Genomic DNA, 18,165 nt, shown 5'->3' with positions numbered 1-18,165 from the left:
ACAAAGTCAAAAGTAGTGTTGGCATGGGTAAGAGGTTTGGATTCTGATTTGAATTCTGGCCCTTCCCACCTTCTTTAGGCATCCATTTCTCCACTGTTTTAATGTTCATGTTTCCCTCATACACAATGTGATGTGGTCTAGATTTGGTGCTATTGTGCTGAATCTCACACACCTAATTTCTAGCATTATAGACACTGTATAAATATTCACTAAATCAGAGCACCTGGGTGGCTCAGTGGGTTAAAGCCTCTGCCTTCAGCTCAGGACATGGTCCCAGGGTCCTGGGATCCAGCCCCGTGTTGGGCTCTCTGCTCAGCGAGGAGCCTGCTTCCTCCTCTCTCTCTGCCTGCCTCTCTGTCTACTTGTGATCTCTGTCAAATAAATAAACAAAATCTTCAAAAAAAATTCCCTAAATCAATATATGAAGAGGGGATTGGATATAAGACTTCCAATTATGAGAAATAATTTTAAATCATTGTAAAGGTTTAAGATTCTAATATTCGTTGAGATGGTATTGGCACTAAGATTAAATTATTAACAGCATGTTGTTATGTATCTGTGTGCTCTCCACCACAGAAGAAAAGTGACCAATTATTGATGCAAATTTCAAGTATATTTGACTTTTTATACATTGAACATACACTTAATAGCTACTGATTGCTTTATAGGATAATATACTATAGGTAAATCACAGTTCACAAAGCCAATTTCCGATCAGAATGCTTTCAGAATCTCCCAAGAACATTACCTCACTATCTTTTAGAGATACTCATTTCGTGTTTAACAAATTTAAATAAATTATATCTTTTATCAGAGTAATTCAAAAGTGGTTAAACCCTGCTATATTTGTTATAAAATACTAGTCACAATAAAAACAAATTCGTAGTTTAAACTGTGGAGTAGGTATTTTAATTCATATTTGTAATTTAAACTCTTTAGAGAAGTTTGTTTTGATAAAAATATGTCCAAAGTGAGAAGTGTTTATATCAAGAACTGAGAAAAAAACAAATGAACAAACAAAACACTTTTTATTTGTTGTTAATTTACTTTAAGTGAAATATTATTTTTTAAAAAATTTTATTTTATATATTTGACAGACAGAGATCACAAGTAGGCAGAGAGGCAGGCAGAGAGAGGAGGAAGCAGGCTCCCTGCTGAGCAAAGAACCCAATGCCAGGCTTGATTGGGGCTTGATCCCAGGACCCTGGGATCATGACCTGAGCCAAAGGCAGAGGCTTTACCACACTGAGACATCCAAGCACCCCAAGTAAAGATTGTTTTGGTTCTACAAGTAAAATATTCTTATTAAATATTCTTGTAGAACCAACACAATCATATCTTTAAAGAAAAAGAATGACTTTCTTTTGGGTGATCTATCATCACAGGGATGCATTTCTTACCAGTCAGTGTTGAAAGTTTTTTTAGACTTTAGGCAATGAAGATTTGAGGTCAAAGGTCATTGTCCTGATCACAGGATAGTTTATGTAAAATAAGCTTACAAGGTTAGTCATAGTCTCTAATATAAATAAATCTTCACTTAATGTTTAACATATCTCTAATTTTATACTAAAATAATGGGGCCAAATGAGCTGTTTCAATGTTCTTACAGAAACTTAGCCACTCTCAATAAAAATATACACACAGACATGTATTTACCTATACATTTTTCAGGTTCATAAGTGTTTGAAAATTATCCATGGACAACAAATTAAACAATTATCTTCAATAAATAATTAAAATTATATAATTAATTAATTAAAAGGAATTTGCTAATGAATAAATATCTGGCTTTGTGCCATGTGGTGAAATGATTCCAAGATAAATATGAAATTTGATTCCTGCCTCTGAGGAGCTCATTACTAAAATTTTACATAAAAGCTTCATACAAATGAAAAAATATCTAGCTAGAGAGCAATAATAAGGGTCAATAATACATGTGCAGTAAATATTTGTTGAATGAATAATGAAATATCCACTCAGTAAGAAAGAACAAAGAGCAAAGGAGAAAAGAGTGATAATAATAATTCTTTATAGAAAAAAAGCACGCATGACCAATATTAAAAAGTTACCAACCTCAGTCATAATTAAAGAAACAAAAATATTTTAAAAATAATTGTTATTTATTTCCTATCATTAAGCAAGTGTTAAAAAGATTAATATTACCCACTCATGAAAAAATGAAGAGGGGCACCTGGGTAGCTCAGTGGGTTAAGCCTCTGTCTTCGGCTCAGGGTTCTGATATTCAGCCCTGCATCAGGCTCTCTGCTCAGCAGGGAGCCTACTTCCTTCTCTCTCTGCTGCCTCTCCACCTACTTCTTCTGATCTCTCTATCTTTGTCAAATAAATAAATAAAATCTTTAAAAAATAAAAAGGAAAAAGGAAGAATAATTTTATATTGCATTAAATTTGAAAATATCCATTCACCTCATTTTCTTCTCCTGTTCCTTCTTGCAACCCCTTAGTCTTAAAGTTTTGAGCTGAAACAGAATAAGGCACATGTCCAAATAGGAAATGAGAGTTTGCTTTGGCCCAAAGGTTATAACCTACATTGGGTAGGGAAGAAATCTCTACAGAAGAGCCAATGATGGCAGAAATTCACTTGGTGTTAAAGCCCAGGTGAGGATGAGGAAAGCATCTGCATGGAGGAAAAGGGGGTAGTAAATATATTGGGAAAAATGAAACCAGAAAAAAAATTACAAATATCAAAAGGGAGAATAATAGAAAGAAATTTGTTGAGTTGGGTTAGAATTTCTTGTACCAATGTGAATTTATAGTTTTCAATGCATACGGACAGAGAAATAAATATAGGTGGATAAGTAGAGAACTATATATATAGTAGAAATGACTTAGATAGAAAGAGATAAATAAATACAAACAATCATGTATAACCTACCTCTGCTTTTGAGAGGGTTGAGAGGTAGTAATACCTTAACAGCTTCAATGTTGCCAAGACCCTAGTTTCAGTTTTAATGTACTGATTTCCATTAGACAAAATTAGGATCCTCTAGAGAGTTGTCTAATATTAGGGATGTAAAGGGAAAATATAAGAGCTCAGGACTTCTTGTACCAGGAAGTGGAAAAAGGCCAAAAATTGATGAGGTTAGTCATAAGTTCAGACAAGTAAGCTTGAAAGGATCCCAACAGCCAAATATGGGATATTTGAACATTAAAATCATAGTTACGGATGACAGCTTACTGGATATGAGAAACCTGAACCAAGACTAAAATAATAAAGAAATGAATTTCATAAGGAAAAGAATATTTTAAAAGTCTCAAACAAACTCCTTACAGAATGCAAAAGCACAAAAAAAAGAAGGTGGAGAAACCTGAAGGAATACTTATCAAATAATTAAAGTGACTATCATCAGTAATTGGGCAAATTAAAAATGTTTACCAACTGAGGGGATGCAGTGAAAAAAACCAACATAACCCCTATAATAGGAATAGGACCTGAATCTAATCATGGGAAAAAAACAAGTTGAAGGACCTTCTACACGATGCCGCTGGTTATTTTCAAAAGTGTCAAGGTCATGAAAATCAAGGGAAGACAAAGTAACTATTTTAGACTTGAGGAGATGAAAAATAAATAAGAAATAAATGTAAAACACAATTCTGAACTGGATGCCTTGGTTGTATAAAGGACATTAAACGAGTAATTGGCCAAACTTATCAAGTGTCTGACAATTAGATGGTAGTCGCGTATCAATGGTACTATCCCTGTTTTTATGGTTATGCTGGAGAACATCCTTGCTTATAGGAAAGGTACAGTAAAATATTGGGGAGTGGTGGGCATCAAGTAAGTTACTTACTCTCAAATGGTTTAGGGAAACCATCTTTAGACACTTTTTTGCAACTTCTTTGTAAGTTTGAGATTGTATCAAAATTTTAAAAATGAATATTTATACACTTCAATTCAGCAATTTCATAACAAATAATTTTTGCCCAAAGAAACACTTGCACTAGCATTTAAAAATTATATATACACACACACACATACACACATGCACCCACACAATAATGTTGATCAGAACACAGTTTATAACGGGGAAACATTTGAAATCATCTAGTTGACCAGTGGTAGAATATTGGGTCAATAGAATCTGGTACATAACTAAAATGTGTTACCATGGAAATATTTGAAGAGACAGGATGAGAGAAAGGCTGACAGGGAGTGGAAGTGAAGCGGAGAGACAGAGGGAGAGAAGAGTGAGAAATAGACTGAGATGACAGGTTATCGAACTGTATAAATTATAGTTTTAAAATAGAAGTAATGGTATTAATACATTAAAATATAAAATGTTAAGTTAATTTTTACTGATACAAATTGTGAGTGGGTGAATTCAGCTATTTTAAAGGAATGGCTAAGGGCCAAGCGTAGGGAGGATGAAAGCAACGCCATCCGGAAACTGCAGATACCGGGACCGTTCACGCCTCCCAGCAGGCTTTACTCCATACATTTTTACAGGAGCTCATGAGGATGTTGCAGGGAGGCAGGGTTCTGAAGACCAAAAGAATTTCCCCTAGGTGTTACAGGTCTGCAGGAGAGGAGGGGCCACAGCTGTGGGAAAGGCAGGAAGTTCTTTCTGAAATGGAACAAAAGCATTAGGACTCTTGTTGTGGGGGCGGGGTGCAGGGAGCATGGGGAAAGCCTAATGCTGCTGGGGAAAGGGGAAAAAACAAAACCCTTTGCCTCTCTGGCACAGACTGGAAACATCTTGAGAGCAGACGTCCATTAGAGAATTTTGGGGGGTGGGTGGAGTGGACCTAGTTCTGATTGTGACAGTTATTACATGATTCTATGCATTTGTCTAAAATCAGAAAACTACATGCTAAAAAATGTGAATCAGAATAATTATTACCTTAAGTGAGCAGGATAGTGACAAGGACCTGTGGCAAAACAGTGCCTTCAGGACTTACTAGTATTTTATTTCTTGATGAAGTGATGGTTATGCCCAAATCTCATTAGGCATACACTAACATTTTGCATGATTTTCTCTAACATTTTATACCTAAAAAAAAATTGTGTTAAGTGTTAATAATTGTGATGTCAATAATATCATGATAGTAATAATAATTGTAATGTTAAATAGTCAGCCAAATGATGTTGTTCCATGTTCAAGATTCAAATTTCCAGGCATTTTTGAAATAATTCCTTGAAGACGTAGTATTATGAAAATGCTTTATCAATATCATGAGTGGGAGAAGCTACAAATTATATTCCTACCTCACACTTGCATGTAATCAGTGTCATTTTAGTGAAAAAGAAACACAATGGTTCAGAAGAAGTAAAACCCATTAGGCTAAGATTATTGGTAATGCCCAAATGTAACTGAGAATATAATTGATTGCTTACACAGTACTTTAACCCCTATTGTATCATGTCTTTCTTTGTTAGCTGTTAAGCTAACGAACTTAATCCTAGGTTAGTAAAACCATATTCTTCTGGGGCGAGGGGAAGTGAAAACATGGAGACAGGAAAAAAGAAAAATAAAAGATATTTTAGTGTCTATTAATACTCTAATCCATCAAGTTCATTGAATAAAATACACATGTTATACAGGTATTTTATTAATATAAAACCATTAACAACTGTTAATGGAAATGAAAGGTTGCTAATGAAACTAGAGAATATCTGTCCGATAAATCACACAGAATGGTAATCATTGTGTCTGTGCTTTGAGGAACTCAGTATAATATCAACAGCGCCTATGAATTTCTGACATCCAGACTCATGTCTCCTCAAGAGCTTTTTCTCTGAGTCCTATGTGCATGGCCAAGTTGAAATTTGAGACCTCTTCACATTTATGTATCCCTTTTAAATCTACACTGTGACAATTCACGGTTTATTTCCCTCCCCTACAAGAGGACACAATCTTTTCAGTGCTCAATATTTAAAGCAAAAAGAGGGTATTTTCTTCATGTTGTTTGTTTTCAATTTACACTTCTCCATCACCTCATTGTATCCAGGGATCTCAAAAACTCACATTTTGGTCATCTGGGAGAGAATCTGTGACTTCTTCTTAAAGAGTCATTGCTCTCAAACAAAAACAAAAATCCACCTCTTCCTATAAAGAATCTATCTGTAGGGATGGCAATAAAAGGGAACAACAAATAACTAGATTTTCTCAGATTGTAACAGAGAAATTCCCAAGATGTACCAGTTGGCTTAGGTACCTACCCGTGGTTTGTCCATTTTCTTTTAAATAGTCCTCTGCCTTCCCAGTTTATCATGCTGCTCTGTGCCCAAGAGCCTGGAAAATCACGAAAAGATCCCTTTCCACTATAACACATTTTAGGCTGACTTATTACTTTAATCTTTATATGAAGTCACTATTCCATAAGTTAACATTCGTAGACCATCACAGAGATGAAATTTTCTTCTTTGTTTTCACATAACTTTCCACTTAAAATAATTTTTATTAGACTGAATGTAGTATGATATATTTAGTTTTATATTTGTCTATTTTCTCTGATTCTCTATTAAAAATATATAAAGAGAAATCCCCTGTTGCAACTTTTCAATACGTTTGAGATTGTTTAAAAACAATGTCATCATCTGTTAATAGGATTAGTAACTTTTGTTGACTTTTTAAAGTAAAATTTATTTATTTTTAGAGAGAGAGAGAGAGAGCATGAGCAAAAAGGACAAAAGGAGAGGGAGAGAGAATCCCAAGCAGGCTCTACACTAATCGTGGAGCCCAAAGAGGGGCTAATCTCAGGAACCTGAGATCACTATCCCAGCAGAAACCAAGAGCTAGCTTTTCTGACTGCGCCACCCAGGAAGCCCCTTTTGTTGACTTGTATATCTGTTTTGACACATATAATTTTATTTTTTATTATATATTATCATCCCAAACATCTTTGCTTCAGCCTTTACTAGTTCTTTCCAATGCTAACAGCTCAGTGACAGCTCTAATCAGTGGTAAGTAAAGCCACAAATCCCTTACTATTTCTACAGACAAGGTAAGATAATCTACATATGCTTTACTAGTTAATTCTATTGGGAAATGTATGTATATCCTTTTGTGTGGGGATGTTTCTTAAGAGGTGAAATCTCTAGACATTCTAGGGTCCATACTACTGAGTATTTCTCCTTCTGGGCCTCAATCTCCTCTACGAACCACCAAAAAATACACAACAAACAAACAAAACCCAGATTTTTTTTTAATTTAAATTTTAACTTTGATTTATTTATTTGACAGACAGAGATCACAAGTAGGCAGAGAGGCAGGCAGAGAGAGGAAAAAGCAGCCTCCCTGCTCAGCAGAGAGCCTGATGCGGGACTCGATCCCAGCATCCTGAGATCATGACTTGAGCCAAAGGCAGAGGCTTTAACTCACTGGGCCACCCAGCCGCCCCAAAACCCAGATTTTTGAAGGCATTGAAGAACCACTGAGGCTGCCTAAATTTGAGGAGCTTGAAGTATGGAGGGAGGCCCAGTGAGGTGAACTTGACCTTCTTTATAGCTTTTTTCTTGAAGACACTTGATGATTCATGGAGACTGACATTTAGTCTCAGCAGAAAGTAACAACCTAGAATATTTTTACTGTCTGGTGACTAGAAAGACCCTCAAGAAAGGGGAATAAGAATGCAAACATACAATTCCAAAGGATTTTGTTCTTAGAATGTTTGTTAATCCTAAAATTCCCAGAGGTAAGAAGCAGAGAAATCAAGCAGAACGAAGATGCTAATTGCTAAAGAGCTAGGCAAAAATGTTAGCAGTCTCATAGTGCTAGATCTTAAAACATTGAAATTCAGGACCTGGTCCAGACTCAGTGACCCTGGTTTAGAACCAGGCTTTCAGCTGAGACTTGTATAATTTCAGCAAATGTTAACTGGAAAGATACTCATGCTAGAAGATATACGACCTTACTCTAAGCAAGTTAAAGTAGTGTCTGTATATAACAGTATCTATCATTTGGAACCATTACAGTTTTTCATGCACCATGCCTATCAAATACTACACAGTGTGCAAGTATACTGGGAATTACAATTTAACAACAAAAACCAAGAGAAGAAATAGGCAATAACAAGAGGTATGCTTGTTATATAACAAGTATATATAATCCAGGTATTGGATTTTTCAGACACAGACTTTAAATTAGCTATGATTAATGTGAGTAATCTAGTTTATTTGTCTGGTTAGAATTTTATCTGTAATAGGGAGATGATGTGCAAATTCACATATATTGATGGCCTACGAGATGTTCAGTGATTTTTCTTGTGCTATAGTTTTATCTTGACATTAACCCTCTAAAGGATTATTATCATCTCATTAAAAAATTCAGATTCAGAAAAGATATGTACATCATTTATCTTTTAAAATATACTATATACTCAACCTAAAACAAGGACAATAACTATTTCAAGGAGATTTTTAAAGTAAGAAATTGACACCGTGCCCAAGGCATTTACAGTATGAAAGAGTACTGAGAAGAAAATGAATCAGGCATAGAAGAACCAATGAATGGAGCACAACATATTTTTTGAGCACTTATATATAAATGGGACCATAATGGGCAACAAAAATTGGTTATCTAATCCTACCTGTGGGAGATTTAAAGTCTATGTAAAAAAGATTCCCTTCCTTTCTCTTCATGTTTGTTCCTTCTCTCCCATGGCCATTAGGCAAAAAAGAATGAGGTGTTACTGATACCTGTTTTTATTAGCCCAGTGAACACAGTTCAGGGAGTCACACCCTTAGCAGATCAACAGATGTAAGGATGGTAGACTATTTCTCCTCTCTTAACACTGGGTCTGACCACATACTGTTTTTCCTTCCAGTTCCTCTTCTATTTTGGGAAAGAAAATATTATTTCACACATTATAAAGTTCCTGTAAAAGCCACCAAGTTAATACCAAGTTAATACACTGTGACCCTACTTCATAGATTGATTTGTACAAACGTGGGCACCTGGCCTTAGAAGGACCATCTATGATTTTATAAACAAAAGAAAAAGAGGAATGTGTTTCTTCGTCAACAAAATGACATCTGGAAATGCTGGCAACCATTTTTTGTCATATAGCTTAAGGGGGGGAGGGGAACAAAACACAATTAAGGCCTCTAGAAAATGAATGACAAAAAGTTCTCTGCTTGACCAAACTAGCCAGGTTTGTCTGAGCCTTCTTCTAAAGTAGGTCTCAAATCTAGCCCATTAAGACATGAACAAACATTAACTGTTTCTAACAGCTCAAGGTCACATCCCTGGAATGATCCCAGCCCCTCTGAAGTGCCTGCCTGAGAAACTCAAGTCTGCTAAAAGAATTTAGTGTTTGTCCAGCCAACACCTGAAGAGAGAAGCTCCTGTTTGCCAGTCTCTGGCTGGCTGGTGGGAAAAAGAGTAGGAGACTAACTTTGAGAAGCACCAGTTAGTAAACCCAGATGGATTTCACATGGAAAACCCTCCTTTCCCACATTTTGTAAATTTTCACTTTTCTGTTTCTACTGAGCTCCTTCTACCTCCCATCCCCACTTGTTTATTCTCCTCTTTAGCTACCCAGTTACTTCTGTACAAATCTGAGTTCAGTTTACACTGGACTCTGTTCCCTAGTGCAACAGTATATAAATGATTAAAATCTGTCCTTGCCTCTTTAACTAGGGACTGGCTTTGTTTATTTTTGACAGTAGTTAAAATAAAGACTTTTCTCTGAGAGCTGCTGGCAGTTGTATCATGCCATATGGATATGGGGGGGAAAAATCAAGTCTTCTAGGTAATTAAACTTAAAATTTCTCTCTTAAAATAGAGAAGAATGTAGCTAGAAACAAGAAAGGCTGAAGATACAGCACATGTTGGGTCTCCACATCATACTGGTTCCATCTCCAGAGACAATTCATGATCTTATTTCCCACAAGATAGTAAAGAATTACGCCAATAATTTTCCTTTTGTTCCCCCAAACAAGCCAGAACATGATTCATTTACTTGAACCAAAGAGCTTTAATTATTAAAATTTAAATATTATCATTGTAAAATGTTAGAAATCAGAATTTCAACAAAAATTTCAGATATATTTATATCTGTATTTTAAATTATAACATGTTAAAAACTAGAAATTTTATAATAGCAATTTTACCAATATCATGAAACTTTATTAAAGGTTAGCTTACAGTAATATATACATGTAGTATTGAAATTATAGGGTAGAGATTGTGGAAAGATTTTTCCCTGAGATATTTCATAAAATTAACATATTAAAATATTTAAACCATTATTGTTATTATTCCCATCATCAAAAATTCTTTTATGAACACTATGCCCCAGAAGAAAGTCTTCACCAAGATTTGCTTTACTTCCACACAATATTTAGAGAATCGGAGCCCATTAAAGTATTATGAAAGTAAACTATGATTGTGGTGTTAAAAAAAAAAAAAAAAAAAAGTTGAGAACTACTATTGTGTGTTGCTTAAAAAGTGGAAGAAACAATTGTCTCAATAACAATAATAGAATAGAAACCCTGATGATAACAATGCAGGTGAATAATTCTTAATCAAAGAAATCCATTTTCTGTTCATAAAAAGCGGGAGAATGTAATTGGAATGTTTAGTCCGGGTAACATGATGGATTCCCAGCATAAGGTGTTGATTTAAGCTAGTGCCTACAAAAGTTGAAAACTAAAGTCATCTTTCTGTATTCCTTTACCATCTGCTATGAAATGGCATCAGTCTTTTTCAGGAAAAAAGCCAGCACAGATAAATCTAAGTTCACTGGGAAAGAGTTTGTGTTTACGACAGTGCCCAGCGTGCTGCTATTGCTTAATAAATGTCAAATCTGATGGATAATATTCATTTAGAAGTTACATGGCTGCTTTTATATTTCCCATTGCAAAGCTTTGAGTTATAGACAAAGCAGTTAAATGTTCTTATTCTAATCTAATTTCACAATACCCAATTATGGTAGCTCACCCTTTTCAGCTAAAGTGTCTTAGGACTAGGGGACCATTACTCATTTTTTCATTCATATGTACATGCATTCAACAAACATTTATTGGGACCTCTTTGAACCAGGCATGAAGATCTATGAGATACAATCCCCATCTTCAACAATACTCATATCTAGTAGAATACACAGATGCAAAAGTAATTAACTATAAACCATGCATTAAATATTATTTTGGGGTACACATTTTGTATGTTTATCTACCTTGATTTCACCTGCCATTAATAGTGATTTTCTTTTTCTTTTTTTTTTAAAGATTTTATTTTTTTATTTGACAGACACAGATCACAAGTAGGTAGAGAGGCAGACAGAGAGAGAGGAGGAAGCAGGCTCCCTGCCGAGCAGAAAGCCCGATGCGGGGCTCAATCCCAGGAACCTGAGATCATGACCTGAGCGGAAGGCAGAGGCTTTAACCCACTGAGCCACCCAGGCGCCCCCTCTTTCCTTTTAATTTTAGGATCCCCCCGCCAGGTGGTATTTTTAACCTTGTAATTTACAGCTTTCTCTGATTCAGTCAAAACCCTGTTTTGGAACACTTCTGGATATGTTAAATAAAAATTGGCTCACAAAATGAATAAATAAATATAATAATTTATCCTATGCAATAATAGCTAGTAATGTTCTATGAGTGAAAAAAAGATAGGAATTCACTCTTTATATTGTAACTTAGGAAGGTGGCATGAAAAGGATAATTTGGAAGTTATTTTCAAGAATGAGTACAGCTCCAAGTTAAAGAAAATAGATAACCAAAATAAATTTTGCCAGTTCCTTACCTATGAACCTTATTTTTTTATAACCTTGATTTTTTTTCCTCATTTTACTATTTAGCATGATTTGATTTGGAAATAATTAATTGATTTCAGACATACTATGCTTGGGTCTCTTAATTTTAAAAGTAATTTTCTTTTTTTGGCACAAATACCATTAAATAGTGGAAGCCCTAAAGGAAGGAGAGAGAGGAAAATGTTTATAAAATTACTATGTAGGTTTTACTAAATATTCAGTTTTTCTTCTTCATGAGTAATGTCAAGGAATAGAGTCGTAGTTAAGAAACAAGAAAATAAGTTTTACACTTTTCATGTGAATTTTTTTATCTTCCATGCTTAAAACATCAAAGTGAGTTTTATGGTATTTGCAGTGATTCATTAGATTCAGTCTTCAGCTGAAGTACTAATGAAGAATTGTATTTATAAAACACTAATGTAAGCAAGTCACTCTTGCTTGGAAACCTCCATAGACTTTGTGTTGTAGGCATAAAGAAAGAGAAAAAGAAGAGATAATTAATATTGGCCAGGAGGTCCTATAAGGCCTGGCTTCTGCAATATGTGTCTTTTGCAGTCTGAATTCTCATTGTTTTTGGTTCTGCAAAAATTAATAAAAGGCAATCTCTTTTAGAACAGAGTCAGGAGGCCAACAGGGGGAGCTCTTAAGTCCTACCCCTCATTTTCAATATCAAACCCAACTGGAACAGAGGGACCTTGCCACATGGATACTACTTTATTATCCTGGCAAAAGAGGAAAAGGCTCCCTGTATAACCCCTCTACTCCTAACAACCAAGTCAGAGTGAGACTGTCACAACTCAGCCAAAGAAAAGCCACTATACTTTGAACTCAACAGTTTATTTCAATGGACTTTTTGTTTGTAACAGTCTTTCCAATGGCCCCATTTCCTCTATAGAAGACCATTCCTCTCCCTCTCTCTCCGTGTGGACTTGCCTACGGTTCAGCCTTAGCTTGCTTGTCTCCCATTACAATTCTCTGCTATTCCTGAATAAACCCATTTTTGTTGGTAAAATAATAGGCAATTTTATTTTCCACTGTTAACAGTTCCTGGAAAATAGCATGCTCTTTGTCGTGTCAGGGACATGTGATTGCCTGTGAGTGGATTGCATTACTCACAAAACTAACTCTTAATACCTAACTGTGCTTCAGTTTCCACATCCTTAGAACAGAAACAATTATAGTACCTATCTCAGAAGGTTATGAAAAGTTCTGTTTGTAAAGGAAGAACACTTTAGAACTCCACCTAGTTGATGTTTGATGCTCAAGAAATCTTGGTTACCAGCATCAACATTCATTATTCTTAGTTTTAATAGCAATCTTCCCTAAAATATTCTCTGGATGGGGCACATGGGTGGTTCCGTTTGTTGGTTGCTTAGTTAGTTTATGACTCAGTTGGATGAGCGTTGGACTCTTGATTTCAGCTCAGGTCATGGTCTCTAGGTGATGAGATTTAGACCTGCATTGGACTCCTCAAGCAGTCAGAAGTCTGCTTAAGATTCTCTGTCTCCCACTCCCTCTGCACCTCCTCTTGGTCTTGCTTTCCCTCTCCTGAAAATAGATAAATAAGATCTTTAAAAAAATGTTCTCTGGATATCCCTAAATGAAAATACATCACTTTATCATAGTTTTCCATGTTAGTACACTTAAGATTGTTTGCTTTATGTAACTCATAGACTTGGATACATAAAGACAGAACTGTGGTCCTTTCATTTATCACCAGTGTCTAACACTATGCGTTTATAAGTAATTCTTGACTATCTCAATGAATACCTGAGATTTATTTATTTACTCCTAAATTATTAAGATTTAACTCATTGGTATTTTCGTTCAATTAAGATGTGATTAATTTGGTCAAAGCTATTTTTAGCTGATACTATTAGCTATTTTAGATCCTGATATACAGGATCAATAATGGGATCCCATAAATAACTTCAGCATCCAAATTTTGGGGAAAAAATACCCAAAATATTCTTCTTACAGTTTAGGCTGTCATGGGTTTGTTGTATATAGTTGAAATCAAACTGAAAATACTTCTGTAAGAAGTCCTTCATAAGAAAGACTAGCTTTAATGTTTATAATATAAAACTACTAGAAAAGTATTAAAAGAAAATAGAGTAGGTTTTTTAACCTATTTTGTAGTTTCTACTAATTATTTACCCTTATAAAGTATTTCACATTCTTAAAATAAAACTGAAAATATAGATAAAAGTTATATGCAAGAAAGAAGAGCTGAAATGTACCCAGAATATGGCAATATCAGAAGATTATAATATAATCTTTTTCCTTTAAATAAAACTAGACTATGACTATAACTATGGTTATGGGAATACAATGTAGACATTTAAGGAGAAGGGATTTATTTGTGTAATAGTAACTGTAAAGAGGGAAACACAGACACACACACACACACACACACACACACACACACACTTCATTCGATTTAAGAGATCCTAAAGCATAAAAGTTTGTATTATGGCACACGTATAAGACTTAGAAACATCCCAAGACCTCTAAAATTTCATAGCTTTTTAAAATGATAGAATAAAAGAAGCTAGACTTAAGCTACGTTCTGGTTTACCAAGCAACTCAATGATAAAAATATACTAAATGATAAAACCGGTGTTTTATTTTTAAATAATAGACCCTTAAAGGCAATTGGCAAGTGGTTTCCAGGTTCATGTACACCAAATGTGCCAGCACCTGGTGAGCCGTTAGGAAAACTCCTCATAACCCCAGCTGTTTCAGGTCCCTGGCTATCTGTTTGCATGTATAACACCAGAAAACATTTATTCCACATTCATTGAGCAGTTTTCTCTGAATGGTTGGTGTTTTTCAATTAATTTTTTTCCCCCAAGAAAACATTGGCTATATTGACTTTGCCTCTTTTTCAAAGCTTTTTTTTTTTTTTTGAATGAATTCAATATGGAGTCTAAGTTGTTTTTATTTATTTGTCATAATTATATGCTTTAAAACAAACGGATGCTAATATGCCAACATGAAATGTTTGAGTAAAATTGCCAAGTTAGAAGAAAAAGAAAAAACAAGCAATCAGATAAAATGTAGTTCCTGATCCTGATCATTGAAGAGAAACAAAGTGAAGATATGATAAATGCAGGTGTTTTTATTCCTATGATTATACATTGAAAAAAATGTTGAAGCCAGATGGTATTTTTCAAAATGATTAGAGAGCTAGTAATTTTTAAGTAATATGAATGCTCTTTTTAAATTAAAAAAAATAAAAAACTGATCTCAAGACTTTTGAAGCTAAAATAAGAAAATACAGCATGTAAGTATACAGGAAATCATAATGTGGAAGAACTACATTTGCATTTGCCTGGTGTTGTGCCTAGACATTAAAATGTGTAGGGAAGAGAGAGAAAATAAAAGAAGAAATATAAAGTTACAAATATATATTAAAGATAAATTTATTAAGAAATTATTTGTGTGTTATTTAGTGCAGAGAATGACTAGGTTAAATCTGAAAGTCAATCTTTCTTTGTTTTCATCCCATCCACATTCCTTAATCCTTTTTGAGAATCTGTTGATAGCTCATCTACTGACACATCTTTGTGTTCTTAAGTTGTCACCAAGCTGTCCGGGGTTGTAAGGTGTTTGAATTTCTTCTCTATATCTATTACTCCCTTAGCATCCTGTGTCTTCATATAATGGCATTAAGCTAGTTAAATGAAATAATCCCCAGATAAGAATTTAAAGAATGATATATTATCTGTCCAAGAGAGCAAAGTACCTTTTTTAAAGGCAGGGTTACTTTTCAAAAACTTCCATGACACGGATAATGCAGAATTAATACAAATTAAACAAATATTTATTGGACATGTGGGAAATCAAAGATAAAGAGACATGGTTTAATGTCCATGGAGAATACATTTTCTTTGGACCTTTAATAATGGATAGAATACCCACAGGAAGATTATTCAAGGCAGAAAAAATGTGGTAAATGGAAATCTGGGATAAGAAAATGTAGGATATCTAGGAGAAACATATTTAATTTAATACCAACAGAACATGGTTTGCCTAGGATGAGTTCTGTTAAATCATGAGGAAGATGAGTCTTTTTAGGATGGATAAAGCTAGAACTCATGTCAGTTTAACAATTATTTATTAAGCTCTGGGAAACTTAAAGATGAAGACATACAATTTTAATGTTCATTGAGCAAATTCTAAGGTGGTAGTAACTGTTGGATAATCATCAAACTCTTTTCTTTTTGAACTTAGACTATATTAGTCAGATGCAGTGCAGGCAATTGGCTGGGTTTCAATTGAGGGTATGTGAGTAGAAGAGGTGTTCAGTGTTACCAAGATACATCTATAACCCAACAACTCCACACAGGATCCTTGAGAATCTTCAACTTTCGTGGTGATTTGGAGGCCATGAAATGAAGATGACATGGTCTAAAAAATAAAAATAATTTGGGGGGTGCCTGGGTGGCTCAGTGGGTTAAAGCTTCTGCCTTCAGCTCAGGTCATGATCCCACAGTCCTAGCATCCAGCTCCACATCAGGCTCTCTGCTCAGTGGGGAGCCTGTTTCCCTTCCTCTCTCTCTGCCTGCCTCTCTGCCTACTTGTGATCTCTGTCTGTCAAATAAATAAATAAAATTTTTAAAAGAATAATTTGGGTCTTTGATCACTTCTTGAAATAAATCTGATTTATAAATGGAAAATAAATGGTATTGTTTTAAGCCACTGATATTTTGAGTGTTTTTCTTTTCACCAGTTAGCATTGCCTAAAACTACATAATGCAGCAACACATTATCATTTATTGCCATTTGAAAGACTATGTAAATCATTCAAGGTGAGAATTTAAACATGCAGGATAGACTTAGAGTAACGCTGGTTTTAGGACTGGTGAAGAGAACAAAAGAATAAAAGAGGAAGAATAAAAATTTGATCAAATGAATTTTCTTGGGAACTTAAGAAATTTAGTATCAAGAAGGACAACTGATATATAGACTTCTAGCTGTAACTTACTAGATTTTATATGAAACAGATATATAATCAATGGCCGTTTGCCATTTGACTTCTACGGACTGATCAAGGGTGGGTTTGGAAACGTTTTATCCATCAATTTCTCTCAAGCTGAAAAATAAGTTACAGATTTAGCTTAGGAATAAGGTGTGTATCTCATTATCTTACAGGATACCATGGCCAATAAACACTGGCTGAGGCAGGTGTTTAAAGTGAAGGTTTTCCTTATGCTCCATAAGTAAGGAACACTGAAAAAAATAAAATTAAATTAAAAGAAAATAAAGTGAAGGCTTTGAGGAATATACTTGTAGTGATAAAAAAATAATAATAATAAAGTGAAGGCTTTTAGGAATGAGAATACTCATCCTTTGCAATTATAAAGGACTTCAGAGTTCTAAGAACCTTTACATATATTTCATTTAAATCTTCTTAAAAATAGCAAGCATTCTTATTTTCCATTATGTAACGATCCTTACCAAAATTTAGTGGCTGAAAGCAAAAACAATCATTTACTGAGCTCACAAATCAAGAGCCTCAGGACTGCTCAGTGCAAACAGTCAACTCAACTTCATGTGCCATCAGCTGGAGTAACCAGAAAGATTTCAGTAGCTGGAATCATGGGAAAAACTACTCTTCCATTGTATCACAGCTGATGCTGAGTAAGCGCCAACACCTTAACTGAATGGGCTTGTCCGTTGGAATATCTACATAAGTTTTTCCATGCGGATGTTTGGTTTTCTCACACAATGTTGGTGAGGGTCCAAGACAAAGAATCCCAACTGAGACATCTAGATGGAAACTCTATTGTTTTGATGTTCTGGCCTCAAAAATCACCTGCCATCTCCTCCACTTTTACTCAGTCTATATAGTCTCAAAAGCCCATTCGGGCTCAAGAGGCGAGGGTAAAGAGTCTACCTCTTGAGAAAATGGCAAGGCTCTGAAAGAATTTGTGGGATGGGAAATGTTGTTACAGCCATTTTTCTTTCTTTCTTTTTTTTTTTTTTAACTATCATCTGCTAAGTAAGATGGATATTATCATTTCCATTTTTAAATGAGTAAAGGGAGGCTTAAATTATATAAGTAATTAAGTGAAGGTCGCATGGAAATAGAAAAACTAAAGCTTAAATAAAATCTGTTGACTCTCAAGAAATTGCTTCCTTTACTTTGTTACTGTTCATTGCAATGGCGATTGCATCCCTAGAAACACCTAGAATAAAAGATGTTCCTGATGCATCAGTAGCATGTAATATTGGCTAAACAGTGGTAATTAATAAAAATATGTAAAAGAAGATTCAGTGAGGAATTAAATAATTCTACACATAGTAATAATCCATGATTATTTTGCAATCAGATTTCATGTATCATCTTTTGGAAATCATATGGTATAGTCAACTTCACAACTGAATTTGCTTTAGAGTGAAATATTACAATTTCCTTAAATACTTAAATTTTAGATTTCT

General features: G+C 34.7%; 1 long non-coding RNA gene across 1 annotated transcript; it reads left to right on the top strand.

Annotated features, from left to right (window-relative positions):
* The first annotated feature begins 1,190 nt into the window (after positions 1-1,190).
* On the top strand, positions 1,191-7,480 carry LOC116590030. The gene is made up of 3 exons (XR_004285499.1): positions 1,191-1,267; positions 4,477-4,479; positions 7,467-7,480. It is a non-coding gene; the product is annotated as an uncharacterized LOC116590030 (long non-coding RNA).
* Positions 7,481-18,165: the final 10,685 nt, after the last annotated feature.

The sequence above is a fragment of the Mustela erminea genome, chromosome 5 (assembly GCF_009829155.1).
Source record: "Mustela erminea isolate mMusErm1 chromosome 5, mMusErm1.Pri, whole genome shotgun sequence".
NCBI lineage: Eukaryota > Metazoa > Chordata > Mammalia > Carnivora > Mustelidae > Mustela > Mustela erminea.
This window is presented reverse-complemented; position numbering and strand designations above follow the sequence as displayed.